The sequence below is a fragment of the Dipteris shenzhenensis genome, chromosome 14 (assembly GCF_047967505.1).
Source record: "Dipteris shenzhenensis isolate YYH24624 ecotype China chromosome 14, Dip_SZ_1.0, whole genome shotgun sequence".
NCBI lineage: Eukaryota > Viridiplantae > Streptophyta > Polypodiopsida > Gleicheniales > Dipteridaceae > Dipteris > Dipteris shenzhenensis.
Genome location: NC_141609.1, coordinates 7327300 through 7345273, shown reverse-complemented (window position 1 = coordinate 7345273; position 17974 = coordinate 7327300).

The following is a 17974-nucleotide window of genomic DNA, read 5'->3' as shown; positions in this document are numbered from 1 at the left end:
TGCTTTGGTAATCATGGGCAATGTTTGGAAAGCAATGATGTACACCAAAATCTCACTTTCTATATTCTCTGTTTTGCATCTAAATACGCATCTAATTCTCAGTGTAGACACGCTAATACAGGCACAAATAGACGCGCTGATAAATCCAATGTTAGACGGGCCCATATTTTCTCAGTATAGACCCGCAAATAGACGAGCTATTAGACGCACTATTAGACGCGCCCGTAATTTCTCTATTCAAGCAACGCCTATAGACGCGCCTGCTATTTTGTGCATCTATCAAGCACATTTATAGTTGCTTTGTGTTGTTGTGGATGCATGACTTCCTAGGCTAGTGTTCAGGTAAGCATTGCACTTCTAATTATGAATAGGAAAAGGATGTGGCACCCTAAACCCACCTTCAACTCTTAATTGCATCCATTGTTCAGGTCTCACTACATCGGGTTACCATGCATGTCCTGTTTGTGGTCCTTCGCTAGTTGCCTCACGGGCAGACTCATTAAATAAGGTCATCTATGAGAATCACCATCGATTTCTCCCACTTGATCATCGTAGATATGTTGCCCCTTGGAATGAAGTCCTCCCACAATCACTCTCCATGGGAGATTGGATGAGAATTCGGGATGGTTCCACGACTCCTCCACCACTTGGCATGAGCCGGTAAAGGTTTGTAACTATTTGTGTGCTATATTGGCTGGAAATAAAGATTGCCTGCTAACACCAGCTTTTGTTTAGATACTCCATCTTTTATCGTTTACCATATTGGTCCCACCTCAAGATCAATCACCTGCTTGATCCCATGCATATCTTCAAGAAGTTGGCATCGACCATTTGGGAGCATTTGAATGGGACACGAGATTCCGTAGGCATAAGGGAGGATCTACGAACCACAGGGAGGATGCATGAAGCTTGGCCACAAGAGAGACCAAATGGGTGTGTTTTTGTACCTCATGCACCGTGGAGGTTATCAAAGCTAGAGATGGCGGCGGTGAAGCACACTATTACTACAATTCGTACTCCCACTCGATGCATGAGGTGTTTGAAGGGAGCCTTTACAAAGAGTAAGAAAAGAGATGTAGAGCAATTATATGGCTTGAAATCTCATGATTGGCACAAGATGCTCCAAGTAAGTATTTTATGTGCATAATATCTTTTTCCTTTCAAATTTGCGAGTGAATAATTATAAGCAACTAATCAACCTCCTCCTCGTGGGTTCAGTTCATACTACCTACTAGCATTTCACATAGTGTATCGAAGGATGTGAAAGATTTTATTTACAAGATGGGTGAGCTTGTGAGATACTTTACATGATACAAAATATGATGCGTATCAATGCTCCATGCAAGGTGTTCATATTGCTAATATGGTATACCTTTCCATTTCTAGGTATGTGAGCTCAAAGGAAATAGATTCCACAACACTTGAGAATGCTCGAGTTATATCAATGGAGGTGGTTTGTTTAGTGGAGGAGAAATTTCCACGTTCTATTCTCACAAGCCAACTACATCTTATAGTGCATTTGGTGGATGAGATAACTATATGCGGTACTATACATGCACGATGGTTATTCTTTCTCGAGCGCTTCATGAAGACCTTGAAGGCTTCGTGAGACAAAATGCAAGACCCGAATGTAGCATGGCCGAGGGTTGGTTGGTACAAGAGTCACTTGTATATATTTCTGAGCTTCTTGTCGATGTGGATAGCTCTCTCCCACGACTATGGAGAGATGATGAAGACCTAAGGATGACCTCTATTGTGCCTCAAGGGAAAGGACGCAACAAAGTAATAGACACAGAGTTGCATAATGGTATCAACCTCTATTGTGTGCTTAATAGTGATGTGATGAAAAGATGGGTGACAAGATACGAGGATGCAAAGGCAAGAAGACAAGAAGAAAGGGCCCTCTTTCACTACTACACACGCATCCTATTGCGACGTTTACGTACCGACGATTAGCGCCCGCTTAGCATTAATCGTCGGTATAAAAATCGGGTGTCGTAAATCGTCGCTATATAGCGACTTTTAATAAGCGTCGCTATATAGCGACGTTAGTAAAAGTCGCTATATAGCGACTTTCAAAGGTCGCTATATAGCGACCTTAGTAAAAGTCGCTATATAGCGACTTTTAAAGGTCGCTATATAGCGACACTGAGACTATATTATAGCGACGTTTTACAGAGAGGTTTTTTTTTTTTTTTTAGCCTTAAAATTTATTTTCTTCCAATGACAAAATTTTTTAAATTTTCATACATGTTTGAGCTCATAGAGAAATAAAAAATGAGAGCATGTACATCAAGCCTTTGAAGCTCATATATTCATGTCCAAGTTGGAGATGAGAAAAATCAAATTAAATAAGAGCATTTACATCAACTGTTTCATCTTGAGCCAAGTCTAAGGCGCCAAGCAAGTCTATCTCCAACTCTATACCGAGTTGATCTCCTATATCATCATCGTACTCTAGCATCGTACGTTCACCTAAAAGTATTTGATCATCTTCTTCAATTAAGCTTAAGTGTGGTGATTGATCTTGACGATTGTTGTCTTCCTCGTCAATATCGTGATCTCCATCCTCCTCCCGTGCGATGTCATTATGCGCATCTTCCTCTTGCCTCATATGGTGATCTACATCTTCTTCGCTAGATTCATCAATTGGATCCGGATTTGGTAGTGGCATCTCCATATCCACATCTCGATCTTCAAAAATCTGCTTACTTCGTGGTGCAACTTGGATCACGTACCACCATCTTGGATCAGAACGATCCGGATGAAAAACCACCTATATTGAAGATGAAAAATCACGTGCCAAATGTCGTCAATTATATATATATCAATGGACTTAAAAAACGAAAGCTTCGACTAATTAAATCATTAGTATGCACCTGCTCACAGTGCTCGGGAAGAACAAAAGTATCACTTTCATCGGTCCAATGTTTGGTGGAGTCTATTGCAAAGAGACCGCTACCATCTTTTCTCACAGTTGCATGGGGACCATTGTAAGTAGTTCTAAACCATTTTACATCAAGAATGAAAATAGTAAATCGTCTGAAATCAATTTCATAGATGTCGCGTATGGTTCCACAATAATCCAACTGTGAGGAGAGAAGATTGGTATCCGAAGCACTTGCTCGGCTATCTTGTGTGAAGTTAGCCATGACTCCACAATCATACGTGACTCTCTTTGAATCGATGCGTTCTATGCGAAAATGTCGTCCATATGACCATAATGCACTGTACTTTTTGTACTGTAAAAGAGCATCATTAAAACAATGAAGATGCACCTATTTTATAGCATATATTGCCACAAATAATTACTTAATTACATCAAGAGATAAGAAACTTACATGCACCATACATCCAGATGATAACTCCCGCTCGCACTCGTTTATTGTCTCTCCATCACGTTCGGCTTTACGTATAGCTAGTTGTAGCCAATCAAGTGACATGTGAGTAGGGAGAAGAGCCAGATCTCGTGGATATGGTTGTGATCGCCTGTACATTACTCTGAATCTCGTCCTTGCATTTATTCTTTCTGCTTTGGCCACTTCATATCTCTCAATCCACTTCTGCATCTCAGGGCTATTGAGGATACAAAACTTATTGAATTTCTCCATTTGCTCTTCGCTCATCTTTCTTTCAATCCCTTTTCCTTGGGGGACCTCGCCAATGATGCGATCATCATCCTTGTTGTGCCAAGCTTGCGGCATATCAGGATCCGTGGATGCAAGAAACTCTGTGATATATACTAATGACTCTTGCACAAGCCATCCCTCTGCCATGCTTGCTTCTGGTCTTGCTCTTTGTCTTACAAACCCCTTTAAAGTTTTCATAAACCGCTCGAGAAAAAACATCCATCGATTATGAACGGTACCTGCTATAGCCACCTCATCAACTATGTGCACAAGCAAGTGGACTTGAGTTGTCATAATGCTTGAGGGAAAGTGCTTCTCAAGCAAGCATACGGCTTCGATGGATTCCACCCTAGCCTTCTCGATGCTCGATATAGAGATCTCTTTTTGAGATATCCACCTATTTCACATGTCCATGCATATGTAAGATATTTGAGATATCCACCTATTTCACATGTCCATGAAGAAAATAGATAATGCGAATTGATAGTAAGCATACCTCACAATACCACATATCTTGAATATAGCATTTCTAACATCTTCTTGTAAGCACCCTTTTATTGTAATTGGAAGGATGAACTATCAAAGCAACAATGAAATCATGTCAACAATATAACATAATAATAATTACGCTAATGCATCACTATTATCGGTACACTAATTCTACTTAGAATACCTGTAAGACCTTGTGCCAATCATGGGACTTGAGGCCACTAAGCTTATTGTCCTTTGAAAATGCTCCTTTCAAGCAACGCATGTACCCTGTCGGTGTTTGAAAAGAGGCAATGTCTGCCTTGATCGCTGCCTCCTCCCTCGTAGAGAGGATCCACGTTGCTTTCGGGAGGACAACTTTTCCTGAAGCATGCACTTGGGGCCACAAACGAGACATCCTATTCATAGCACGCAAGTCTTCTCGCACTCCTCTCGAGTCCTTGGAACCAACCAAGTGTGCCCAAATGGTAGCCCCCACATTCTTAAAGATATGCATGGGATCCAAGAGATGATTGATTTGTAACTGACCCCAATAAGGAAGCTCGTGAAAGATCGATAGCCTCTTCATACCAGGAGGAGGTTCCTCTCCATTCTCCCTCCAAGCTTGAATCCAATCACTTGCTTTTAAATATGATGGTGGTGGATCAAGCTGACCTCCACGTGCGAGATGGTCGAGCGGAAGGTATCGAGCATGACCTTCATAAACATTTTTCCTCATGTGTTTGGAGTAGCGTGCAAGCGATTTCAGAGCGGGTCCACAAACAGGACAAGCATGGTACCCACTTGTAGCAAGCCCTGCACGCGTGCATGAATATGTTAGTACAAGACATGCGTGCAAAAGAGAGTAAAAAAAGCATAATCCCTCATTGTACATTTAAAGACATAACCACGTACCTGCGCACTCTCCATATCCTGGGTAGTCATGCATGGTCCACATCAAGATACCCCTGACGGAAATATCATTGGTATGCCTAGGAGCTCTGGAAATATCAAAGACCTGCACTCCTCTCCATAATATCTGTAACTCCTCTATCAAAGGTGCCATGTACACGTCCATGTTTCTTGCCTTGTACTTTCCTGGCACAAGTAGTGCAAGCATGAGGTGTCCCTTTTTTATTGTTAGCCATGGTGGGATATTGTAATTCACCACGACTATGGGCCATGTCGACCAAGATGTCGAGCGTAACCCGAAAGGATTCACGCCGTCCATGGCTAGCCCAAGATGTAAGTTGCGTGGCTCTCTCGCAAAGTCCGGCCACTGATTATCTATGTGCTTCCAAGCCGCACAATCTGCGGGAATCCTCAATGTGTGATCAGTGGACCGATGAGATGCATGCCATGTCATCAACTCCGCTATGGATTTGCATCGAAACATGTGTTGTATTCTTGCAATGATGGGAAAGTGTCTTAAGACCTTTACCGGTATCCTCTCACCCTGCAAGTCATCTCTATATCGTTGTTCCCCACACTTTGGACAACTAGCCAAATCTCCATGCTCACGACGAAAGAGAATACAATCATTACGGCAAGCATGGATGGTATCATAATCCATACCCACCATTGTTAGCATCTTTTTCGCTTCATCTCTTGATGCGGGCATGGTATTTGGTGCAGGCAACATCTTTTGGAGCAACCTATGACAAAGACACTATCCAAATGATGATTCTCAAAACAAACAATATCCAAATAATGAGTCAATCAAATTAATGCAAGGGCTAACCTCATTAAGGCCGAGACACTTATATCCGACCACCCATACTGTACTTGTAGATTCAAGATTGAGAGACAAGCACGTAGTTTAGACATCCTGGCACCCTCGTACAATTGTGTTGATTGCAACTCTCGCATTTTCACCTCAGACTCTGACATCACGTGTACGTGGGATGTAGTGCCCCTAAAAATGGAATCCATCATGTCGACCATACCCTCGTCGTCATCTGGGAGACTATAGTCTTGTTGAAAGTGAGAAGGTATATGTGTACCCTCGTCACCCTCGTCATCCTGTCATAAGCTCATTCGTGTAAATAGAAGATCTTCTAATTCCGGGTATACAATAAGATTGCGAACTTAAATAGCTTTGACTTACCGATGATCCATCAACATGTGCAACACCAACGGGGGGTACTGGTTCTGGCTCCTCCCCATACATCCGCAAGTGGCGCATGATAATACGACGTTGATGTCGTACTTCTCGCTTGCAATGAGTGCAATGACAATATAACCTCTCCGTAAGCCACTTCGTGCTCCCGGGCGTTGGCGCATCATCGGATGAGCTTCCACTCGTCCCTTCCATCTACACTTATAAAACCAAAACATAAGCATGAAGAGGAGATGTACACAATTATGAGCATAGCATGTTTAATTTGAGCTTCTCTTGAGGCTATATAAAAAGAATGACATCGCTATATAGTAAGGATTGAAACAAAAAATCCTATATAGTAAGGCTATGTAGTAAGAGGAGATATTGACAATTATAGGCATAGCATGTTTGAGTCACAAGAGGCCTCATTAAAAAACAAACAGTAAGCGTCGCTATATAGCGACGCTCTGTTCCGTCGCTATATAGCGACGTTTTTAATTGAAAGCGTCGCTATATAGCGACGTTTTCAATTAAAAACGTCGCTATATAGCGACGAATAAGCGTCGCTATATAGCGACGCTGTGGGTTAAAACCCGAAACGGCGAAACCCGCGGCGTTTTGCTCAAAGCTTTCCTAATCTCTAAACTAAGCTCTCCAAAATCTCCTCCCACCTATTTTCACTGACCTCCCATCTATTCCAAGCAACCTCCTACCCTATTTCCCACTCCTCACCCTCCTCCTACCTCTTGTGCACCCTCTCTCTCCTTTTTCCCTCTTTGGTTTCCAGAAAGAAAGTTCTTCAAAAGGTGAGTTTTTTTCAACAATGTAGGTTGTTTGTTTGTTAGCTTTGGTTTTGTGAGTGTTTCTACTTGTATTGCTAAAGTTTTAAACTAGTTTTCATGCTTGATTAGAAAGGATTCAAACAAAAAACGAAATTTCAAGAAAGAAAGAAAGAAACTCACCTCTTCTTTCTGTATTTCTCTTCCTTCTCTTCCTTCTCTTCTCCTCAATCTCCTCCTTTCCTTGTCTCCTCAATCTTCTCTTTCCTTGTCTCCTTTCAAGAAGTTGCTTTTGTGATCTCCTCTTTCCACTAACATCTTATTTGAAAAAGTGGGTTGTTTTCTCTCTTTTGTAGGGCCAGTCCACTACACCGAGCGGGACATAGTCTCTCTTTTGTGGGCCCAGTCCACTACACCGAGCGGGACATACTTTTACAGGTAAGTGCTTCCTCTTCTTTCCATTTAAGCTTTTTGTTATTTGCATTTGCCTGCAGCTAGCGCCTTAAGCGCTAGCTGCAGTGATGGGCGTAGGAACCCTCTCTTCCCCCTTCACTTTTTCTCATTTTCCCCCTTCTCTTTTTTCCCTCTTCTCTTATTCTCTCTTTCCCCCTCTCTCTTTTCCCTTCTCTCTTTCCTTTCCCCCTTATTCTCTATTTCCGCATCCCTCTTATTCTCTTATGCTTATGCTTCTCTCATTCCGCATAAGCTCCTCCTCTATTTCCGCATGAGCATAAGCATGAGCTTATGCTTATGCTTATGCATAAGCATAAGCATAAGCTCATGCTTATGCTCATTCATGAGCATGAGCTTATGCGTAAGTTTCCGCATGAGCTTATGCGGAAATAGAGAATGAGAGAAGCATACGCTTCTCTCATTCTCTTATTCCGCATAAGCTCCTTCTCTCATTCCGCATAAGCTCCTTCTCTATTTCCGCATGAGCATAAGCATGAGCTTATGCTTATGCTTATGCATAAGCATAAGCATAAGCTCATGCTTATGCTCATTCATCCGCAAGAGCTTATGCGTAAGTTTCCGCAAGAGCTTATCCGCAAGTTTCCGCAAGTGCTCCTTCTCTTTTTCCGCATAAGCTCCTCCTCTATTTCCGCATGAGCATAAGCATGAGCTTATGCTTATGTATAACGCATAAGCTCTTGCGGAAACTTACGCATAAGCTCATGCTCATGAATGAGCATAAGCATGAGCTTATGCTTATGCTTATGCATATTCTCTCTTTCCCCCTCTCTCTTTTCCCTTCTCTCTTTCCTTTCCCCCTTATTCTCTATTTCCGCATCCCTCTTATTCTCTTATGCTTATGCTTCTCTCATTCCGCATAAGCTCCTCCTCTTTTTCCGCATGAGCATAAGCATGAGCTTATGCTTATGCTTCATAAGCATAAGCTCATGCTTATGCTCATTCATGAGCATGAGCTTATGCGTAAGTTTCCGCAAGAGCTTATGCGAAAATAGAGAATGAGAGAAGCATACGCTTCTCTCATTCTCTTATTCCGCATAAGCTCCTTCTCTCATTCCGCATAAGCTCCTTCTCTATTTCCGCATGAGCATAAGCATGAGCTTATGCTTATGCTTATGCTTATGCTTATGCTTATGCATAAGCATAAGCATAAGCTCATGCTTATGCTCATTCATCCGCAAGAGCTTATGCGTAAGTTTCTGCAAGAGCTTATCCGCAGGTTTCCGCAAGTGCTCCTTCTCTTTTTTCGCATAAGCTCCTCCTCTATTTCCGCATGAGCATAAGCATGAGCTTATGCTTATGCATAACGCATAAGCTCTTGCGGAAACTTACGCATAAGCTCATGCTCATGAATGAGCATAAGCATGAGCTTATGCTTATGCTTATGCATAAGCATAAGCATAAGCTCATGCTTATGCTCATTCATGAGCATGAGCTTATGCGTAAGTTTCCGCAAGCATAAGCATAAGCTCATGCTTATGCTCATTCATGAGCATGAGCTTATGCGTAAGTTTCCGCAAGTGCTCCTTCTCTTTTTCCGCATAAGCTCCCTCTCTTTTTCCGCATGAGCATAAGCATGAGCTTATGCTTATGCTTATGCTTATGCATAAGCATAAGCATAAGCATAAGCTCATGCTTATGCTCATTCTTCCGCATGAGCTTATGCGTAAGTTTCCGCAAGAGCTTATGCGGAAATAGAGAATGAGAGAAGCATATGCTTCTCTCGTTCTCTTTTTCCGCATAAGCTCCTTCTCTCATTCCGCATAAGCTCCTTCTCTATTTCCGCATGAGCATAAGCATGAGCTTATGCTTATGCTTATGCATAAGCATAAGCATAAGCTCATGCTTATGCTCATGCGGAAATAGAGAAGGAGCTTATGCGGAATGAGAGAAGGAGCTTGTCATGAGCTTATGCGCAAGTTTCCGCAAGAGCTTATGCGCAAGTTTCCGCAAGTGCTCCTTCTCTTTTTCCGCATAAGCTCCTTCTCTTTTTGCGCATAAGCTCCTTCTCTCATTCCGCATAAGCTCCTTCGCAAGTTTCCGCATGAGCTTATGCATGAGCTTATGCTTATGCTTATGCATAAGCATAAGCATAAGCTCATGCTTATGCTCATGGGTGAGCATGACCTTATGCTCATGTTTCCGCATATGCGAAAATAGAGAAGGAGCATAAGCATGAGCATAAGCATAAGCATAAGCATAAGCATGAGCTTATGCTTATGCTTATGCTTATGCTCATGCTTATGCTCCTTCTCTATTTTCGCATATGCGGAAACATGAGCATAAGGTCATGCTCACCCATGAGCATAAGCATAAGCTCATGCGGAAAAAGAGAAGGAGCTTATGCGAAAATAGAGAATGAGAGATGCTTCTCTCCTTCTCTTTTTCTGCATAAGCTCCTTCTCTTTTTCCGCATGAGCATAAGCATGCGGAAACTCATCCTTCTCATGCTTATGCTCATGCATGTGCATGAGCTTATGCTTAAGTTTCCGCATAAGCTCATGCACATGCGTGAGCTTATGCGGAAATAGAGAATGAGAGAAGCATAAGCTCATTCTCTATTTCTGCATAAGCTCATTCTCTATCTCCCACTCTATTTCCCCCTTCTCTCATTTCCCCCTTCTCTCATTCTCTATTTTCCCTCATCTCTTTCCCTTTCTCTCATTCTCTATTTCCTCGTTCTCATTCTTTTCTTTCCTTTACATCTTCTTTCCCTCTTATCTTTCCCTCTTCTTTCCCTCTTTCCTTTCCCTCTTCTTTCCTTTCCCTCTTCTTTCTTCTTGCCTATGCCTATGCCTATGAGAATGCTCATGTTTGTTTATTTGTTTTCTGTTTTCGTGTTTGTGTCTATGTTAGACATGGGATCACGTCGCTCATCCGACGAGTACGGACAGCCTCGCAGGAGGAGAGCTCACGATCTATATGCTCCAGAGGACTTTGATTCCTCTCAGGCGACTACCCCGAGGACTACCCCTGGTCCGACTCCTCTCGGTCCTAGCACTGTGACTACCCCTGGTCCGACCCCTCTTCCACGTTGCACTGTGACTACCCCTCAGGGGACTCCTTTGCTAGCCGTGCATGGCTTTGTTGGGACTCCCGACGAGTTTGTAGCGCAGATGAGCGATGAGGAGGCAGCGAGATTCTTCTCTCTGCTCTCTCAGAGGACCTCCGCAATTCGTTCCCCTACACTGACGGGTGGACGTACAGCCCAGCCATCCCCTCGCGCCCCTTCGACCGCGGGATCATCACCTGCGCATGCCTCCCGCAAGGGAAGGAAGAGTAGGATGGGCGGCTCATGTTGTGCTGACTCAGGAGATGTAGACGAGTCAGCACACTCACGCTCCTTTAGGTCTCCACTTGGTCCGGAGACACAGTATCAGTCAGGTCCCTTTCCCTCTCCTACTCCCACAGCTACTCCTCGATCCGGAAGCGGTCGCGCAGCTTCCACTCCTTCAGACTCTGCTACCGTCAGTCCCCCTTACTCATCAGGGGATCTCTCCTATCAAATCACATCTGCCGGAGAGATAATAGAAGACAAAAAGGGCAAAGCAGTGATGGCCGCCATGAGGCGGTTGATGAGTCATCACTTCAAGAGCGGCATAAATATCGATTGGCGGTATCAAGATTGCCAAAAGAAGCAGGCGGTGATCGATGAGTTAAAACTCAGATTTCCTAATCCGCCAAATGTGGAGTTTAATAACAGTTATATGCTCGAGCGCATGGGTTTGGTCCTAAAGCATCGCAGATCAACCATGCGTACTTCCATTACAAAGGGGTTGTCTAAACCCAGCTGGGCAGACAAAGCTGATTGGAAGTTCTTGAAGAAGCAGAATAGGGACCATCCTGAAATGTTCGAGGGTCAGAGGAGGGCTGCGAAGAGACGGCTGGATGTCGTAGGTACTTCGCACTTTGGTGCAGGTGGACGGTATGCGTTCGAGGCAACCGTGGTAAGTTTACTTCTTTCCATTTAATGTATTGTTCTATTTGTTTTACTTACATATTACATGCACTTTAGCTAACTCTAACTCTCGTAAATTGGATCCACAGCAAGCTGCGATGGGTCGTCTTCCTACGGATGCAGAGACGCGGCGCGCATTTCGGATAGGAACCAAGCCGTGGTTCATTGAGCAAGAGGCAATGGGAGCGACAGTCGATTGGGCTGAGGTGGCTGCTCGCACGGTATAAGTTTACTCCTGCTTGTAATCTCACTTTTTAATTTAAGTTCCAATCTAATTTTCGATTTATATGGTTCACTCTCAGGGTCAAAGCTCAAGCGTCCCATCATCAGAGACGAGCGATCAACAGGGGCAAGGATCGGACGCAGGTGCCGATGACGAAGGAGAAGACGCAGGTGTCGGAGACGAGGGAGAAGATGCAGGTGCCGAGGACCAGGGAACAGCCCAACAAGACGATTCGGATTCGGATTCGGATTAGTAGTGGTAGTAGCATTTTTCATATCCGCTCGTTAGAGCCATTTTGTATCGCCCTTTCACAGGGTAATTTTGTTTCAAACACAGTTGTATATGTATATGCATTTCTTCCTCATCGTTCACAAGAACAATTTTGTATCACCCTGCAAGCAAGGGAAATTTTGTTATAAAAAACTTTCTTTTGTAATTACAAAAAAAAAAAAATGATTAGTGGGGCTAAACAGGGCTTCCTTTTGGCCCTGTTTAGCCCCACTAACCATTTTTTTTACCTTCTGTTAATCGTCGCTATATAGCGACGTTTACCAGTGTCGCTATATAGCGACGATTAACAACGTCGCTATATAGCGACGCTGTTAATCGTCGCTATATAGCGACGTTTATATCGTCGCTATATAGCGACGATTAACAGCGTCGCTATATAGCGACGGTTTATAGCGACGCTCCTTTACCGACGATTTTAACGACTTTTATAGCGACCTTTGCGCCCGTGAAAAAAAAAAAATTTTAATGTAAAAAGCGTCGGTATTTCCGTCGGAAAATGGCCTATGCCTTGTAGTGTTTCGTACACACCACGGATCTCGTGTCCCATACCCTCAGTATCTAAGAGCACTTCCAAAGGATATTCATGTGGATTGGCTACTTGATGAAATGAAGAAAGTAGAGAAAGACGAGAGGATGCATATCACAATGGAAGAATGGGAGTATGCTAGGGGATGCATGAGCAAGGTCGGTATATTGAATGTTATGCATAAATTAGGAGCTTTCAATAATTTAGATTGCTTATTTAATTGATTTTTTCTTGGTGTAGTGCACTATGTTCAATGCTATATGGTGTGAAGGCAAGCGTTTTTGAACACAACGGATTGATGATAAGAGAAACACACAAGATTGCGGCATCATTGCTAGCTTTGAGGGAGCCAATGGAGCCATGGATGATTATTATAGCATAATCCAAGATATTATTAAGCTTGACTTTCGATGCTTCTTTGTGTATGTTTTGGATGTAAAGTGGTTTAAGGACGTGGTGGAAAGAGGCCCTAATGCAACAATCAAACGCCATGCAAGTGGCTTTGTAACTATTGACTCCACAAAGTTTTGGGAAAGTAGGAAGGACACACTATTACTACGGCAACAATGTGAACAGGTACTGTGCACACATATAAAAATACTCGCTTTTAAATATTTGATGCAAGGAAAATAACATGATTGTATTTGTGTTTGAATTAGGTTGTCTATCAACCAATGGGGATAATAACAGATGGTGGCATGTCATACCTATTATGCCACGTTCCAAAGTGATGTATAGTACATTTACTAATATGGAGCCTATGGAGGATGATCATGGCCATGGACGTGATGATGACCGTGATACAAGAAAGGAGGATGATCATAAGATAGGAGATACAGATATTGAGGCCATTACCCATGAGGACGAGCCTACCATTGGTGATGCTGATTTCGATGAGCACATGAGTAGCACAAGTAGGAGTGGGTTGAATGTATTTGTAGATCTAAACACTTGTTTGGATTTTGAAGTAGATAGTTTGGCAAGGGTTGATCTTATTGAGGATGAGATTGAACCGTAGCCCATCATTGATATTGGCAAAACTATTTTACATATTGTCTCATTCTCCTCACCTCACTTAATTCTTGTATATGTGGGCTTGCAAAAAAGCATTGATGTTTTTGTTCAAATTATGTGCTTTGGTAATCATGGGCAATGTTTGGAAAGCAGTGATGTACACCAAAATCTCACTTTCTGTATTCTCTGGTTTGCATCTAAATACGTTCTAATTCTCAGTGTAGACGCGCTAATAGATGCGCTAATAAACGCGCAAATAGACGCGTTGAGAAACACAGTGTTAGACGGGCTCGTATTTTCTCAGTGTAGTCGCACAAATAGACATGTCAATACACGCGCAAATAGACGAGCTGTTAGACGCACTATTAGACGCGCTCGTAATTTCTCTATTCAAGCGCCTATAGACACGCCTGCTATTTTGTGCGTCTATCAAGCACATCTAAGTTGCTTTGTGTTGTTGTGGAGGCACTCCTAAGATGACAAGTTGATTACTCAGGAGCAGTATATCCGGGCTACTGAAGCGCCTCCCAGGTATTTGAAAGTAATTAAATAATGTCAATATTGTAAGTAAAGATTTGATTTTTCATACATTGATACATGTTGTCCCTCATTTACAGGGCCTTGCGGCTAATTAGGAGGAAGAAGATGAGAAAGAAGGGGGCGAAGAAGGGAGTGAGGACGCGGAGAACTTAGTCACAGAAGTAGTGCTAGCGACTCTTTTTTGTACTTGAAGGCACTGGCTTAGCTTCGTGCCTCTCTTGTATATACACTCCTCTTATTTTTTGTACTTGAAGTTACAGGACGTGGCTTGGCTTCGTGCTATATGTACATACAAGCACTTTTTGAGCTATGAATTAATATACACTCCTTTTATTTTTTTAGCTTTTAATTTTCTTGTGGAACATTCTATCAATTAATGCCTTGTGAACTAAACATTTTGGAGTTGTAATGTTTTATTCGGAATTGTAATCGTCGGCTATAGACGTGCTTGCAACCGTGCTAATTAAAATGCGGTTGCCTATAAGAATTGAATTACACAATATGGAAATGGGATTCTTGTAACTACATAGCATACACAACATTCTGTTCAACCATACAAAATTCTGCTTTTAATAGCATCTATAAGCGCGTCTATAAACGCATCTATGTACGTGTTTGTCTGTTTTTTTTTTAATTTCTAACATGGCGTCTATTTGTGCGTCTATAGGCACGTCTGTTTGTTATATAGACACGTCTTTAGATGCGGGTCTGTAGACATGCTAATAGATGCGTAAATAGACCCGCTCGTAAGTTTTTTTTAAAGAAAATACGTCTGTGTGCGCGTCTGTAGGTGCTTTGTCTTGTTATGAAAGGTCGCAATAAGTACTTCAAATTTTTGCTTCCTGTATTGCCTAAGTAGCACCACAATGAGATTGATACTAAATTTTGGGCTCGCAATTAAAAAACTGAAGAGATAGAGGGGTCTTGAAATTTGAAATTTTATTTTCTTAAAATTATGATCTCGCCTTGAAACCTAGCAGAGTGGGTCTCTAACCCATCGTAGACGGGTCATGCTACTCGTGAGTCCCTAACTTAAAGTGTCTTCACCTCCAAATACATGAAATGATATCATGTGTCCTTTCCAACCTATCCCATTCCTTGGAATATAGTGGCAATAGACATGTAAGATGGTGGGAATTACGTTTTCTAATTTCCCGTCCCATTTCTCACATGTGTAAAGGTCCCTACAACCGAGAACCATTAACGAAGCGTGGTGCGTGTGTGTAGTCTACTTCTCAATATAGTTTTGGTGGATAAAAGATTGCTTTCCATGTTGGTGTAAAGGGGGAGCTCCATGCTGGCGAATTTTGATTAATTTGAACGACCAAGATGCGTTTCCTTACTCCGTGTTTACGTTTGGAAGTAGCCGAGCCGTTGAACGTTACTCTTCCCAATTTGGCGGTGGCATTTCCTGGCGCGAGTCGCTTTGCAATTCGTAGAGTCGGATTTCAATATTCTTCTGGACAAAGAGCTGCTCACCAGAGAGAACTAATAAGAAGTTCACATATCTCCATGGACGGCACACGGGCGTCCTCGGGAGGTGCAGTTGGACGGGAGGAGTCCGAGTCTCCGACGCTCCGAGGGAGACTGTACATATTTAGATTGTGGTCGCGGCCGAGAATGAGAAAGGCCAGCGGTCACCTCATCTGAGATCATGCTTTCATATTTGATGCCACAGCGGCTCCCAGCCCCGGGCGGCTAGAACGAACGGACTCGGCGGACTAGACTCAGGACTCAGGAGGAGTCACTTCAGCTGAGCTCATCCGGGACTGGAGTAAAGCCGTGGTCTGGGTTCTGCAGCTTGAGCAGTTCTGACAACGAAACAAGCTCCAGCTGCTCCACAACCAAGGAAAATGTGCGTCAGCCGACTTGCAGAGGAGACTTAAGAGTGTCCCGTCATTGTCCTGTTCCTCCGTCGATTAGAGGCTCCAGTAGCCTGTTTGCTGGCGTAGAGAAAATTTGGAAAGCTCCCCCGTTTACATGAGACGGCAAATCCGTCGGTATTTGAAGCCCGAGGGCCGAGGCCCCTTGCAAGCTGCGTTGGGCATAAGAAATATATAATCAAAGTTTTGAACGTCTTCTGTCGCAAAATGTTGTAGGTTGTCTTCTCAGTTCTGGAATGATACACTTTAAAATGATTTGAGGTTTTAGGTTATCATCTTCCGCCCTGGTAGTGGCTTAAGTTAACACCGGCCTTGGTTCTATCTAGATTTTATTTAAATATGCAATGCCCATAAACGATACGTTGAAACTCGAAACTCCTCGCTCGTGCTTGAACAAGGGAAACCCTTAGGGACCTTGCAAAGTTGAGCACTTGCCATCGTTCAGGTACAGTCCCAGATGAGAGTACATGAGATCGATTCATGACCTAGCATCCAAAATCCAGCCTATGGCATGTCTGTCAAGGCACGATACTTCAAGGAAAGGCATGCCGCAGGTGTCCTGCCTTCAGCCGGATGGAACCAAAATGTAAAATAAAATGTGATATCAAAGATGCAACTGGCATTTTGGCAGTGACACTGCTTTGCTGTGAGCTTGAGAAAGCGAGTTGATGTCGCGAGTCGTGACCTTTCTAGCTCGCCGACATGAGTTTCCTTGCAGAGGTCAAGACTCGCTAGCCATCCAATTTCTGGGTTTGTAGTTTACACCCAATTTGTCTCCGACCCAAAGATTCGTTGAATCCTGTAGTCATCTTCGCTTGTTAATGCTCTTACACCCTGTAAGGAGCAAGCCTCTTGTCATTTACCGGTGGGTGAGTAAAGCGTGTCGCTCCACATCACATGACTAGATCAGAGCTGAGAGAAAGAGTGTGGTGGTGTCAAATTTGGACGTGTACCTAAGGTTTTGCCGCTTGTCAACGTCTCAGAGGGACAGAGAAGGTCTTGCAAGTGTACAGGAAATTGAAGTGTGAGGGACGGGGACGCAGTGATGGCGTCATCTTTTAAATGGAGCGATGCTCATGCAGAGGGAGCTACAGGAATGATGGGGGCAGGCATGGGGACGAGAGCTGGATGTTAGGCCAATAAAACTGGCGATACGGGACGGGAGACAGCTTCAGACAGGGGGGGCGGCAGAGAGAGAGAACGAGACGAGGAGAGGGAGAGGAGCGAGAAGTGTAGGAAACTTCAAAGGCATCCAAAAACGACGAGAGAGCTCATAGCGAGCAGACTTTATGACACGCCTAAGTAAATGCGGGGGTGCTCTAGGTTCTGGCATAGAGCCGATGGTGTGACGTGTCCGTCTTTAAGTGGTTGTATCATTGCTTTGCCGATAGCCCAACGTGACGACGACCACGGGCCCCACAGCCAGCATACACCACACCCCTGTACTGCAATTTGCGACACGCAGTTGCTTTCCTGGTGGGGCCCACTTTATGACGCGTGGCAGAGAGTGCACGCGGTCTGAGTGCAGCCGACCACGTGACGTGTGCGTCTGTAAGTGGACGGGCTTTGCAATCAGATGCATCATTGCAGAGCGTGCAGGGGCGTCCGCCCAAAGGGCAGAGCTACAGGGCCCACATCTATTTGTCAGTGGTAGCGCTTGGATTGTGTTACCTCCCACGTTGGCCCGAAAGGTGCAAGCAAATGACATGGCGGTCTTCCACTGGACAGGTATTCGAGGGCAGGTGTGATTAGTCACATCACACCAGTATGACAGAGATCACGCCCGTGTGTTGATGACCATGCATGGTATCTGACAGCGTGGCACACACTGATTCGGCCATCTTAAAGATGTATCAAAGTCACGTAGGATATTCTTTCGTCTCTCTTGTTACACAGATGTCCAGTCTCTTCTTCACGGGCATCGTCTCAGCTCCTTCATTCCTCCGTCGCCATAGCCTCTGCTGCTGCTCTGCCTCCCTGCCATCCCCTCTTCAGTACTCGATCAATCACAGGTCTCTCCTCGTCAACGCCTCTTCATCTATCTGCGTCGCCACCTCCGTAGCTCATGCCTGTTCACATCTCTCCAGGAGT